The following is a 15,368-nucleotide window of genomic DNA, read 5'->3' on the forward strand; positions in this document are numbered from 1 at the left end:
GACTAGAAGTCAGCATTTCTGGTCCTTGGTTCTGAGCATCTTCCAGCCCAGATAACAGCACCCCCCCGACCCCCACTCCTCTAACACAGGTTACCTGGAGCAGTGGTCCTCAATTCTGGTTGCATAGTGGAGTCATCTAGGGTGCTTTTAAAACACTGATGCTTGGACTCCCCTGGTGGTCCAATGGTTTAGACTCCATGCTTCCATCACATGGGGCTCAGGTTCGATCCCTGGTCAGGGAAATAAGATGCCTCATGGTGTGGCCAAAAAAAAAAAAAAAAAAAGAGTATGGGAATAAAACACTGATGCCTGAGTCTCATCCCCCAAAGATTCTTGTTCAATTATTCTGGGGTGCTGCTTGGACATCAGGCATTTAGAACCTCCCTGGGTGATTTTAATATGCAGCAGAGTATGGGGAGGAGAGGAGGTCTCATATTTACTCCTAATTCAACTCTGTGCTGTAGCTGCTGCCTGTTCCCATTCTCAAGCTCACTATAGACCACCTCACCACTCATGTCACATGTCACAGATGACCACCTTCTGGAACTCCTAGACCTGTTTTCTCCTCTCTCGGAGCTACAGAATGAACCTAGGGAAGGCTCAGCTTACTCTTACCATCCAGTTCTTTGATTTTGCCTACCAACACAATCCACGGCCAGATAGACTGAAAAGTTTGTCTACCTACAGGAAATTCAACACAGCCATTTTAAACCTATGCACACACATTAAATACAACTATTCCCAAAACAAACACTATGACATCTAGGAAAATGGTAATTAATGAGCCTATTTGCAGGGCAGGAATAGAGATCCAGACATAGAGAATGTACTTGTGGACACAGTGGGAGAAGGAGAGGGTAGAAGGAATTCAGAGAGTAGCATTAAAACAGATACGTTACTATATGTAAAATAGATAGCTAGTGAGAAGCTGCTGTATTGCAGAGGGAGCTCAGCCCAGTGCTCTGTGATGATTTAGAGGGGTGGGATGGTGGTGGGGTGGGAGGGAAGCACAAGTGTGAAGGGATATGTGCATACCTAGATAGCATATTGAAAAGTGGAGACATTAGTTTGCCAACAAAGGTCCGTCTAGTCAAGGCTATGGTTTTTCCAGTGGTCATGTATGGATGTGAGAGTTAGACGTGAAGAAAGCTGAGCACAGAAGAATTGATGCTTTTGAACTGTGGTATTGGAGAAGACTCTTGAGAGTCCCTTGGACAGCAAGGAGATCCAACCAGTCCATTCTAAGGATGATCGGTCCTGGGAGTTCATTGGAAGGACTGATGCTGAAGCTCAAACTCCAATACTTTGGCCACCTGATGCAAAGAGCTGACTCATTGGAAAAGACCCTGATGCTGGGAGGGACTGAGGGCAGGAGGAGAAGGGGATGACAGAGGATGAGATGGCTGAATGGCATCACTGACTCTATGGACATGAGTTTGAGTGAACTCCAGGAGTTGGTGATGGACAGGGAGGCCTGACTTGCTGCGATTCATGGGGTCGCAAAGAGTCAGACACGAGTGAGCGACTCAACTGAACTGAACAGCTGGTTCACATCGATGTATGGTAGTAAAACTATTATCTCCAATTAAAAATAAATTAAAAAAATTAAAATGACTATTCCCATGATCACAAGAAGAAAACCAAAAAGTGACACCTATTCTAGGAAGTTGTTTTATTGGATGTCTCATTATTGCTGGATTTATTCCAAAATTTGGAATGATCGATGGTCTTCTAAGGACCAAATGCCTCTAGATAGTATCTGCTCTTGGGTTTTGTACAATCCCTGTCAGTTACCACTACTTGTCTCACCTTAGTAGGTAATTAAGTCTACCACAATCTCCTTCTTCCATGCCATCTGCCCTCGACACACACACGTCCACAAGTCTGATCTACTAACTGAAGTCCAATCTACTAACTGCTGCAACATACTCAACAAGTTGTACTGGCTCTATGAAAATAGCATTTCTTGTTTCAAGTCAAAGCAGTGACAGTGTTTGGTTTTTCCTCCTGTTCTCTGTGCACCAAGGTTCCACCAATGACTAATAAAATGGTACACTAGATGACCTTCCACAATGTTTAAGTATACATACCCACAATAACTTTAAATATCAAGTTTTTTTTCCTTTCTCTGTTGCTTCTTTTTGAGATTAAATTTAATATTTGGACAGATCCTTCTTTATTCCCAGTGCATATGGCAGTGTGAGTTTTATCCTATCCAGAAAACGTCCTGGACATCAGAAGAGAAGGTATTTTTTCCTTTAGTTCGACCTAAAAAAATCCCAGCATTTATGTGCACCTGTTCTGTTCCAGGCCCTTTATTTACCAACTTATGTAATCCTCTTGGAACTTCGCTGGTGGTCCAGTGGCTGAGACTCTGTGCTCCCAATGCAGCGAGCCCAGGTTTGTTCCCTGGTCAGGGAATTAGATCGCATGTGCCGAAATTAAGAGTTCACATATCACACAACTAAGACCTGGTGCAGTCATATAAATAAATAAAAATAAATATATTTTAAATGTATTAAAAAGAACTTATGTAATCCTCTTAATAAGTCCAGTTTCACAAATGTTACTATTGAGGTTCAGAGAGATTTATCAGCTTGCCCAAAGGCACACAGCTATCATGGATAAAGAAGACAATTTATGTGATACAAACTTTTTTAAAACCTCATGAAGCAGTCTCCGTTCCCAAGGGTCCAGAGAACTGTAAAGTGAGGCAGAAGGCAGGGGAATGTTTATGGGATGAAGAATAAAAAACAGGACGTAAGTATAGAGCCCAGAACTGCCTTGGTGTTTGGAGATTGGCTGACCAGATATGCTGTCAAGCAGAGCATTCACAGGGACACAAACATTATCTAAGGTTTGGTTTACTGACATGCCCCCTCCCCGAGCAGAAACAACTCCATACTGAGCTTAGAAATGTGTGTCAATGCTACTGAGTCAAAGATCAGCAGTTCAAAGCCAGCAAAGCTGATCCCAAACATCCCACTCTCACCATTAAGTCAAATAGTCTTACAGATCTGTTCAAAGGAGAACACAATACATGTGAAGCCATTCTGAAAACAGAAGCATACTCCAGATAAACGGAAGGTCATGCTATCATATCTATTAATGGCTTGGTATTCACTTGCTTGTTTCTGATACCCAACTTAGTTACTGCTACTCACTTAGGCAATGCTCCTGACAAATCTTGCCCCTTTGGATGCTGTAACACTCTGCTTTTCCAAAGTGTCATATTTGGGAGACATTCTGAGAATGTTATGCAGAAGTGGTCTTCGCCTGTGAAAATAGCCACTGCTTCTGTCATTATAAATCCAATCTATTGAGGATTTAATTTACCAGCACTGTGCTAAATATTTCACATGTGTCATCTTATTTGCTCTTTCGAATAATGTGGGGACAAATCATATTTTTCTTTTCATCTCTCATCTTACAGGGAAGGAAACTGAAGCTCAGTGGGGTTACTTAATGTGTCTGGAATTTCACAGGTGGACATCTCCACATAACCCCCAAATCCTCCCACTACTTTAAAGGTTTCCAGTGCCCCTAAAAACATTGCTTCTGTCACAGCCTTACTTCTTTTTTTACCATGAGGCATGTGATATCTTAGCTCTCTGACCAGGGATTGAACCTGCACCCCCTGCATTGAAAGGTGAAGTCTTAAATGTTGGACCACCAGGGAAGTCTGAAGCCTGCCTTCTTGACACTGCTTAATCCAGAAATTTTCAACTCTGTCTGCTTATTAGAGTTACCTGACCAGATATCGAAAATGCAGGTGTTGAGTACTCAGTAATTTGTAAAAGCTCATTGGATGATGCTAACTTGGAGCCAGGGTTGGAACAAGTGGTTTCATTTAATACCAGCAAATAAATCAGGGCCACAAGATGGGGAAGAGGCTGGAACACGTTTCCCCAGCCCAGTGAAAACAGAGAAGTTTTCATGGCTAGAATACATAAAACCCAGAAATACTTTTTACCCTATGAGCCCCTGGGTATGTGAGAGCTATTGAGTCTTGGCTCCAAGCTCCACGTGCACCCGTGTTCTCTGCTTTGTGACTCCGCAGCGGGTTCATTTCCCCTTGACCAACCAGCCGATGTTAAGCTCTGCCAGTAGAGGGCGCTGGAGAAGGAAGAAGACTTCTTTTGCTCAGTCAGCAAGCCAGCCTCTCCGTGTGCAGGTGACCCCCAAGTCTACACCACACTGCTGGGCAGTTCCCAGGGTTCTAGAATCGCCCTGATCATGGGCCAGGGCGTGCAGCCACAGTGGTTAAGTCTCAGCTTTGCAGGCTCTCCTTAAAGTCTTTCCCTGTTCACCCTCCCCTCAGTCCCAGGGGTGGAAGCTCTTCTCTGCAGGGTTCTCTTCCACTCCCCAGTAAACAATTATAGTCAGTCCCCTACATACGAGTGAGTTCTGTTCCAAGAGCATGTTTGCAAGCCCAACAAGATTAGCCTACGTAGCCAACTAAGACAATGGGTTATAGAGTACTGTACTGTAATAGGTTTGTAATACTTTTTCACACAAATAATACATAGAAAACACACACACACATTTTTAATCTTTCAGCGCAGTATCTTGAAAAATACAGTAGTATAGTACAAGAGCTAGCACATGGGCTGGCATCAAGTGGACAGGCAAGAAGAGTTACTGACTGGAGGAGGTGGGAGATGGTGCAGCTGAAGGATCGTCAGCAATAGGAGATGGAGGGCAAGCTGAAATTTCACTCACACCCCGATGTTGATGGCATGGGTTCTGGTTCCTTGCTGGATTTAGTGCTGTCTAGCCGCTTGAAAAAAATGATCCAGTGATGTCTGGATAGTAGCTCTTTCTCTCTCATCGTAGATGGGATGGTAGCACTGAACTGCGTTCTGAACGGCTGCTGCGTCCTTCCTGTGCTGTTCTGTATTTGAGACCTATGCCTCAAAAACTAACAGAGCCTCCTCAAGTAGAAGTGATTCACATGACTGGATGTAGGAATGCACGTTCACACCTTTGAAAGTTCACAACCTAAAGGTTTGTATGTAAGGGACTTACTCAGCTACTCAGGAAACATTCTTCAAGTTCAGTTTTCTCCATTTAGATAACTGGCTGTGGTTTCTCTTTCCTTACTGAACACCAGTGGCTACATTAGTGAAAGTCTCTCAGTTGTGTCCTGCTCTCTGCGACACCATCTGTAGCCTGCCAGGCTCCTCTGTCCAAGGAATTCTCCAGGCAAGAATACTGGAGTGGGTAGCAGTTCCCTTCTCCAGGGGATCTTCCCAACCCAGGGATAGAACCCAGGCAGGTCTCCCACATTGCTGGTGGATTCTTTACCAGCTGAGCCACAAAGGAAGCCCAAGAATACTGGAGTGGATAGCCTATACCTTCTCCAGGGGATCTTCCTGATCCAAGAATTGAACTGGAGTCTCCTGCATTGCAGGTAGATTCTTTACCAGCTGAGCTATCAGGGAAGCCCGATGTGTACACTGGGTTACATCAAAAACTTGTTTTCTGCATCCATCACTCTCTTGATAACCTGGCTGCCAGAGCACAAAGTGGAGATGGAGGAAAAGCTTCGCACAGGCTCCCCCGTGAAGCCTGAATAAGCATGTCCCTTTTAGACAAATAACAGATGTTGTATTTCTGGAAAAAAAAAATCTCCTGGGTTTTGTAGGAATATGGGGATCTAACTCAATTGATGATTTTAGTTAAGAAAAGACTCCATAGACTTCTTTGTGACAGTTAACACTAGAATTTTGCTTTGCTTCCATTGCTTTATCACATCAGTAGGAGAATTCAAGTTAATTAACTTGCAAGCTGAATATTATTAGGAGACATTATTTCCTGACAACTTTATATAAATTATATTTACATAAGATGAGTTACATAATATATAATTTATAATTAATTTTCTACATGACAATAATAATTTATATAAGTAAATGCTTATGCTTTCATGTTTTATATTGATTCTGGTGATTGTGGTGGCAGTGGGGGAGAAAAGGAAGGCTTAATCATTTTGCCTGTGTCTCTTTTTATTAGAGTAAACTTATTGGAAATTTTTGATAAAACTGGTGGTGGTGGTGGTGGTTTAGACTCTTGCGACCCCATTGACTGTGGTCTGCCAGGCTTCTCTGTCCTTGGGATTTTCCAGGCAAGAATACTGAAGTGGGTTGCTATTTCCTCCTCCAGAGAATCTTCCCGACCCAGGGATCAAAGTCTCCTGTGTCTCCTGTATTGGCAAGCAGATTCTTTATCACTGAGCTACCTGGGAAGCCTAAAAGCAGAGGTTTAAAGCTGATGGAGGCTGACTCAACGAGGCTGTCTTCTCTTCTCCGTCATTCTGTGCTCAGTTATGTCTGACTCTTTGTGATCCCATTCACTGTAGCCCACCAGACTCTTCTGTCCATGGAATTTTCTAGGCAAGAATACTGGAGTGGGTTGCTGTTTCCTCCTCCACGGGATCTTCCCTATCTGGAGATCAAACCCACATCTCTGGCATTGGCAGGCAGATTCTTTACTGCTGAGCCACCTAGAAACCCCTTGTTAAAGCTGCTAAGTGGCTTTGGTCGTGTCCGACTCTGTGCAACCCCATAGACGGAAGCCCACCAGGCTCCCCCGTTCCTGGGATTCTCCAGGCAGGAACACTGGAGTGGGTTGCCATTTCCTTCTCCAGTGCATGAAAGTGAAAAGTGAAAGTGAAGTCGCTCAGTTGTGTCCAACTCTTAGTGACCCCATGGACTGCAGCCTTCCAGGCTCCTCTGTCCATGGGATTTTCCAGGCAAGAGTACTGGAGTGGGGTGCCATTGCCTTCTCCTTATTAAAGCTAGTCTGCTCCAAATCAACAATGATCACAAAACTTGGGTGAGGACTCTGGGAAGGATTCATGGGTGAGGCTTACATGAAGGTTCTAGGGGGAAAAGCTGGGTTTCCACTGCTTCTACTTATTTTTATTAATTCATCCATTTACTGTCTGCTGTACACCAGACATTGTTCTAGAGGTTAAAGAAGAAACAACTTGCAAAAAAAGAAAAATAGTCCTTCCATCAAGAAACTCCCATGCTAATTCTTATTTGGGCAGAGCCTTGGAAAATCATATGTGGTCCCAGCAAACATTGGGATTGACTTCCAGGCAGGACACTGTATCTGGCCCCACATATCCTGGTCACAAGAAGTGTTCACTGTGCCTGGGGTGCTAGCTCCAATGGAGTACCAGCTCCTGGGATATCAGCCTTTGCATCCGGAATGATGCATTAATTCCTCTTCAGGGAAGGGGTTGTCTTCCAGACAGATTCATTTTCAGGACCGCCTCCACAACAAAGGATGAAAACCATACCTGGATGGAAGTGAAAAAAATAGATACATTGATGTATAAGAGTATGAAGAACTCTGGAATTGGGGGGTGGAGATAGAAAGAGGTAAGTGACATAGGAAGAGAAATTGCTTCCACACAGTTGTCTTTCTGAGTCTCACAACATCCCTGACAGATAGGCAGGGAGATAGTATTATTACTACCATATTATGGATGAGAAAACCGGGATAAGGGAGTGTTCCAAGGTGAAGCTGTGAGTAAAAAGTGAGTCCCAGATTTTCCAACCCAGTGTTCTCTCCATGGCACCAGGCTCCTTGCATGATGATTGACTGACATGGACAATTGCAGGACTTTTTTTTTTTTTTTTTTTTTAATGTAACATAAGATGATGAAGGATGATGAGACAGAAGTGAAGGTAAAATGGAACCAAGTATAGCGACACTTACTCCTTCGAAGGAAAGTTACGACCAACTTACACAGCATATTAAAAAGCAGAGACATTACTTTGCCAACAAAGGTCCGTCTAGTCAAAGCTATGGCTTTTCCAGTAGTCACAAAGGGATATGAGAGTTGAACTATAAAGAAAGCTGAGCGCCGAAGAAGAATTGATATTTTTGATCTGTGGTGTTGAAGACTCTTGAGAGTCCCTTGGACTGCAAAGAGACTCAATGAGTCCATCCTAAAGGAGATCAGTCCTGGGTGTTCATTGGAAGGACTGATGTTGAAGCTGAAACTCCAATACTTTGGCCACCTGATGCGAAGAGCTGACTCATTTGAAAAGATCCTGATGCTGGGAAAGATTGAGGGCAGGAGGAGAAGGAGACAACAGAGGATGAGATCGCTGGATGGCATCACCAACTCAATGGATATAAGTTTGAGTAAATTCCAGGAGTTGATGATGGACAGGGAGGCCTGGCATGCTGCAATTCATGGGGTTGCAAAGAGTCGGACCCGACTGAGCGACTGAACTGAACTGAACTGATGGAGACAGATGCACATTTTCCTTATGACTTTTACTGAGTCACTACTACAAGGCCTTCAGATGAAGAAAACAACCTGGCAGATCCTTTCAAAACATTTGCCCACAAGAGCTGAATCGTTTGAAACCCCAGAACTCATGCTGGCTCTTCTGAGTTGTGGTGCTGACATGTAATGGCACAGAAGTTCCTGGAGAAACAGTGAAGTGAGGGCTGCATTTTAGCCACATTTCTGCTCATCTTGTAACCTGAGCTCCCCCATATCTGAGCTTGTCCTCAGGCCCCTCGTTGCCCAGTGTCGCTCCCCCGCCATCCTGCTAAATCAGCAAATACAGATGTTGTCCTAGGGTCTAAAAATGTGCCAGATTCTAGCTGGGGCACTGACTTGCTAGAACCTCCTGGTATTTCCGGTTCTAAAGTACCTCTTCCCCACCCTTTAGCATCCGTAGGTTGGCGGTCACCTCTCTCCCATGTCACTCTGCGACTCACTGCCATTCCTGTCTAAGTGGGAAGAGGGATGAATGAGGGGCCCCTAGGCTGCCCACAGCCACTGGAGGATTCATTTCATCCTCCCTAAACCCAGCCTTGGCCATTGAGATACTCTCAAGACACACTGATAACCAAGGGGACCGAAAATATAGGCGACCCTAAGTATCAGAAGATGAAGCTCCTGGCTTGCTCCAGCACCATTGTTCTCACACCCTGTCCTCGCCCCGTGGGTTCTGAGCCATGATGGCTTTGACCTACCTGGGGTAAACCCTAGAGAAGCAGAATTCAAAGGAACATTTGCAAAAATGATTGACAGGAGGGGAACAGCAAAGACCACAACTCATTTGGAAGAGGGATCTTCTCAAGAGAGTTTGGGGAAAGGATTGAATGCTTCACTACACAATTATGTGAGGCTTGAAGAAGGGAGGGGAGAAGAAAAGCCAATGTAGACACAAGCATACACCCTCCCCTGTGCTTAAGGTGCCCTTCCCAGTAATAGAACAAAACTAAACCATGGAAAGTCAAATCTTCCTTTTGCATACAAAGGTGAATGTCAGACATGGGTCGGGCTTCTGTTTTCTATTTAAACCTTTCTCTTCCTACTGAGCTTTTGTCTCTAACATGCCTTAGGCTGAACTCGTTGAGAGTTAAGAGAGAGAATCCTAGTGTCAGAATCCCCAGGAAGGAAGCCGATGGGCGTTCTCCACAGTTACAGAGTCAGACAGACCCAAGACCTCAAGGGAATGCTTTCCTTGTTAGTGCAGGCTGGTACCCTGCCTGGCTGCAGGAAGGTCAGATCAGCTCTCCCCTCTCACTGACTTCTTGCCCTTGGAGTCTTGGCTTCTAAAAAAGAGGGAGCCGCAGTGCAAACATGGAGGCGCGTTAACTCCGGTGATGCTTCAGGAAGGGCCATGGAGCCTCCTACTTGGGCTTCTCCCTTTGCAACCTGGTCCCCGGCTCCCTTCAATTTGCACTACCTTCTTAGTAACTCTGCCAGTTGAAGGAGAGCCCTGGTTTTCAGGCTGTAGTTGATACAGTGTTTCCCATCTTCTGCCATTGCTCAGGGCCAAAGCTTATTCCTTGGCATCAATTGGGAAAGTAACAGGCTTCCTGAACCCCCATCACAGCAGCCGCTGCATCACATGGGGGCCGGGACTCGGCAGGCGGTATTCAACCCATAATAACTCCCTGTTCTTTTCCCAATTATCCCAAACCAATAGGTCTAACGCCGGCTCCATGTTTTGCCTTTGCAATTTAGATGCCACAGGTAGCTTCCTGTTTGGATGGTTGAGAAAGGAAAATAATAAGCTTGCTTTGCTCGGGCCTCTGCGGTGGGTGTTCCAGCGTCCTGGGGCTTCACAGCCTGGGTCTATCAGACCCATTTAATGCCCTTTCTTTCCAATCACAAATGCAAACCCTTCCTGGGTGGAGTTTGGCGAGGGTGGACCATCTGCAGCAGAACAGAGCAGAGCCACTGCCGGAGGCCAACAGCAAGAAGGAAGCGGAGCACAAAGGAAACCGCGATGGAGGCTGGGGCCCGGGAAGCTGGAATTGGGCCTGATCCTGAGATCCTCCCGCCCCCGACCCACCCCCGCAATAAATAGCCCCTCCAACAGGACAAGCCCTTTGTGTGCACAGACCAACTGCGTTTCCACCACATCCCTGTGAGGCCGGGGGTTCAATGCACACAGCAAAAACGTTGTCTTCAGATGTTCATGCTGCCCTGTGGGTTGGTGAAGGGTAGCATCATCCTCTTCCAACGGAAGAAGAAACTGAGGCATCCCGGGTTCGGGGACGTGCCAGAGGTGGCTCAGTTCAGCAGTGAGGCAGTCCTGCCTCATTGACACAGATGTTCGGTTGGGAACACGTGGTCGGGCGTTCTGTGTAACTGCATCTCATGTACCCCAGGATGGCTGAGGGGTTGGATGGGTGAACCGACTGGGTGGCTGACTCGGTATCCCAGTCCTAAGGCTTCCTACTCAGCATGAGGGTGAACCAGAGGGAAGCATGTGAGTCCCGTCAGCTCACCCGGCAAGGCTGCTCCTTGGTTCCCCCGAAGGAGCTTTCAGCTTAATGGACTAGAACTGAGCTCCGTCCCCACCTCGACCTTGAGGTGAATGAATTCCCAGCAGAGATGGGGCCTCTCCCCTCTTTAGGAGAACTGGAACTTAGGTGCAGAGGGGGCTATGCTCCTCTGAGACCTTGCTGCAGGGCAACGGTTCTTGAGGTGGGGTCTCAGGAGAGCCACAAGGCGGAGCCCTGGTGTCTTGAATGGGGGTGTTTTTAAAGTGATAATGTCCGCATATCTTGGTATAGTGGGGATGGATGTGTGGTTATTAGTGGTGTTTGATTAAAATTTAACTTCAGAGCAAAAGGAAAAAAAATTAGAGTGAGTCACCTGGAACTTTGGGGATAGATAAGTTCGCACACCCTCTGCCTCTTCCTCCCTGTGTTCAGTTTCCATTCCTCTGCGCATTCAGGCTCAAAGTCGGGGTCGTCTTTGACTCTCCTTGTGCCCCTGGGTCAGTCAGTTATCATGTTCTGTCACATCTGCTTCTGGAACGTGCCTAAATGCCTTCCCTGGCCTCCCTTGTCCGGGTCGGGCCCTCCAAATTTACTGGGGACAATGGCAGTGGTGTCCTGAGGGCTCTTCCCCTGCCAGAGCCCTCACACCAACCTTCCCTTCAAATTTGCTAGGCATGGGACTTTCCTGGCAGCCCAGTGGCTAAGACTTCCCATTTCAATTTAGGCGGTGCAGGTTCGATCCCTGGTCGAGGAGCTAGGATCCCACATACCTCATGGCCAAAAAACCAAAACATGAAACAGAAACAATATTGTAAAAAAATCAGCAAAGTCTTTAAAAATGGTCCACGGTATAAAGAAAAGAAAAAAAAAACCTACTAGGCTTGCCTTCCAGCACCAAGTGACCCCGGCCATTTTCCAACAGAAACCACCTAGCTCCAAACTGCCTCCCAGTGAAGTTGGACCTCTCCCCTGACATCATAACCTGGCCTCCCTCTCTGGCCTCCTGTCTAGCATCCAGTCTTCAGTCACACCCCTTCTGCCTGCTTTCATGCACTTATTCCTGTGTACACCCCAACCCCCACTGTGTAGGGAAAAGCCCTCCTGTATGTCAGTTCTCCTCTACTCTGTCATTGACACTACCGTGACCAGACGGGTGGGATGTCCCTCATCAAGCCGTGTTCTACAATTTGACTCAGTTAGATGCTATGACCTGGGGACAGCATCAGGTCCTACAGGCTAAGGACTCAGCCCCACAAGACTGTCCTCTCCCTCCACTGCAGATGCCCGTTGTAAGTCCAGGCTGCCACTTATGCTTCTAACTGACCAGCTGTCAATCAGAGGTACTAGGAACTCCACTGCAGTTTCGATTAATTGGCTAGAGTGGCTCACAGAACTCAGTAGCAGTTTACTTACCAAATCATTGTTGTTTAGTCACTAAGTCATATCCGACTCCTCTGTTCATGGGATTTCCCAGGCAATAATAATAATAATAATAATGGAGTGGGTCACCATTTCCTTCTCCAGGGGATTTTCGCAACCAAGGAATCAAACCCACATTTCCTGCTTGGCAGATGGATTCTTTACCACTGAGCCACGAGGGAAGAATTTACCTGATTACCAGTTTATTATAAAAAGATACAACTCAGGAACAGCTGGATGGAAGAGATGCTCAGGGAAGAGGGTCACTCTCCTAGTACTGCTGCCTGTTCACTAAACCAGAAGCCCTCCAAAAACCATTGTTCAGGATTTTCACAGTGGCTGCTTTATGTCAGCATGACTGATAAACACACGGACCACTGCTGATTAAGTCAGACTCCAGCCCTCTCTCTTCCCGGAGATGGAAGTGAGGATGAAGTCACTCGGAAAGTTTCAACTCTCTGGTCACAGAGCTGGTTCCCATCCTGCAGTTTTTTAGGGCCTTTGTAAATATCATCTCATGAACATAAACTTCCCTCATAGCTCAGTTGGTAAATAATCCGCCTGCAATGCAGGAAACCTCGGTTTGATTCCTGAGTTAGGAAAATCCCCTGGAGGAGGGCATGGCAACCCACTCTAGTATTTTTGCCTGGAGAATCCCATGGACAGAGGAGCCTGGTGGGCTACAGCCCATGGGATCCCAAGAGTTGGACATGACTTAGCGACTAAACCACCACCAACATAAACTCAGATGTGTATTATGGATAACAAAAGACACCTTTATCTCTCTGATCACTTACAAAATTCTAAGGTTTTAGAAGCTCTGTGCCAGGTAAGGGGATGAACACCAAGTATACATCTCTTATTATAAATCACAATAGCCTACTTCCTCTATCCCATAAAATGCCACCTAAAATATCTTCCGTAAGACATTGGCAGGCAGATTCTTTACCACTGAGCCAGTCACTGGCCTCTCCTTTCTGTGATCCCACATCTCTCTCACACCACTTGCTTCCCACCTGTTCTCAAAAAGATCGCAACCAGATCTGGAGGTCCTGAGTGAGAGAGACCACTAACTCACTACTCCAGGATGTGACCAGGGGCTCAGCAGAGAGTACCGATGGAAACAAAGTCTGTTAAGTTAAATGGAAAGTCTGGGGGCAAAAATGTCAACTTTGCCTTTTTTTCATACCTTTATCATCCCTTTCATCTCCTCCTTTCCTTCCTTGTGTCAACTAAAAAAAGATGCAAAATGCAAGAGTTTCGAGTTAAATTTTATTTGGGGCAAAATGAAGACTGCAGTATGGGAGACAGCACCCAGATAGTTCTGAGAAAGTGCTTCAATGAGGTAGTGGGGGAGGTCAATATAATTTTGGTGAAGGGGGAGTTCAGTGCAATCAAGCACGTATTTTTACAAAAGGTTTTCTGCTCGTGCCAAGGAGCTGATGTCAACATGAGGGGATTTAGTGCTTTTATAAATATGAAGAGATGCAAGGATTGGGATCATAAAACCACGAAAATATCTAACTATCTAAAGACCTGTTTCAGCAATTTCCCTGGAGCAGAATGCCTTACTCGCCACCCTGAACTCTCTTCAGGGCATGTTGAAGGTCAACAGCTGCAGCAGCAGAGGGCTCAGTCTTTGCAGAGGCAGATGGCAAATGCTCTTGGCAAGTGCCAATTTGTAGTTTGCACTTGGAACAAATAACTGAGCATCTACTATATGCCAGGTAAATGCTTGTTGCTAAAGATACAGCAGTGATTAGACTTGACAAAAATTTTTTCTCCAGCAGAGCTTAAGGTCTGATGAGAGGAGGCAAAAGATAAACCAAACATGTGAGAGATTTAGTTCACTGAATGATAATTAACGTTGTGTTGAAAAGTAGAACAGGAAAAGGGGGAGCGAGTCCAGAGGAAGTGGCCAGAAAGGCTTCCCAGAGATGGTTCCTCAAGAGCAGAGAAAAAATGAACCATGCAGCAGCTTAGGGAATAGCATTCTGTGAACCTAAAACAAGAAAACAGCCACTTATTTTACCAGCAAAATGGATTTATTCAGTAGCAACAAAGAATTGCAGTTTAGGACATGCAGCTTTGAGGACCACAGGCAAGATTTGTGAAGTAAAGGAGAGGAAACTGTTTTATAGAGGAGAAGGGGAAGTTGGGAGGGGCTGTTGTAAACAAAAAGTCTATTGGAGGAAACTGGGAAGTTGAAGTATAGTGACTTTTCATTGGCTGAGCTGTTGCCAAGGAAGGAGAAAATCTTTCTTCCTCCTGCTGGCAGTTGTACAGTCACTTCCTGCTGGAGACTATATCCTAGTCACTTCTACTGCATCCCAGGGGAAGTATCCCAGTCACTTCCACTTCAAACGGCATGTGCTTGGGAGCGCCCCCTTCTGGCCTGCTGACTCCATTTTAGTGAGTTTTCCTTTTATTAGTTATTACCTTTCCGAGCGGAAAGAATGGCCAGTGCAAGGCTCAGTGGATGGGATATGCATGGTGTGTGGGAAGTGCTGGGTGAGAAGGAAAGACAGGAGGGAGAGTTTGTTTGAATTCTCTCTTTTTCCCTTCTACCTTCACTGTCTTCTAAGAGAGGCTCACCTTCACGGCAGGAAATCAGTATCATCAGTGCCAGTGGCTTAGACTGGTCAAAGCCTGGCTCCCATTCCCTGCATCCCAGTCAGTGGAAGGCACACCAATCCTGGGTATGTGATATAACAGAGGGCAAAATCCTGGGTATGTGATATAACAGAGGGCCTAGATTCTTTGAAAAGTCCCCATTTACCAGTTAATTGTGGTGCTGACATAGCATTTGGATTAATGTCCAGCTTTCTATAGCTATGGCATTTCAGCATATGGCGTGTGACTGATTCCCAGGTGCAGAGTATCTAGATGCAAAGGGAAATCAGATGGGAATGGAGAAACCAAAGGGAATGGCAGAAAGCCCTGCAGCTAGTGAAGGGCAGGGAACACATTCTAAACTTCAGGGACAATGCAGTAGCTGTGTCCAACAGAGCTGGGTTGACCATGCCAGCAACACCAGGGTGTTTGGACACGGGTCATTGATGGATTCAGAGAAGGCAATGGCACCCCACTCCAGTACTCTTGCCTGGAAAATCCCATGGATGGAGGAGCCTGGTAGGCTGCAGTCCATGAGATCGCTAAGAGTCGGACACGAC

This window comes from Bos javanicus, chromosome 5 (genome assembly GCF_032452875.1).
Source record: "Bos javanicus breed banteng chromosome 5, ARS-OSU_banteng_1.0, whole genome shotgun sequence".
Taxonomy (NCBI): domain Eukaryota; kingdom Metazoa; phylum Chordata; class Mammalia; order Artiodactyla; family Bovidae; genus Bos; species Bos javanicus.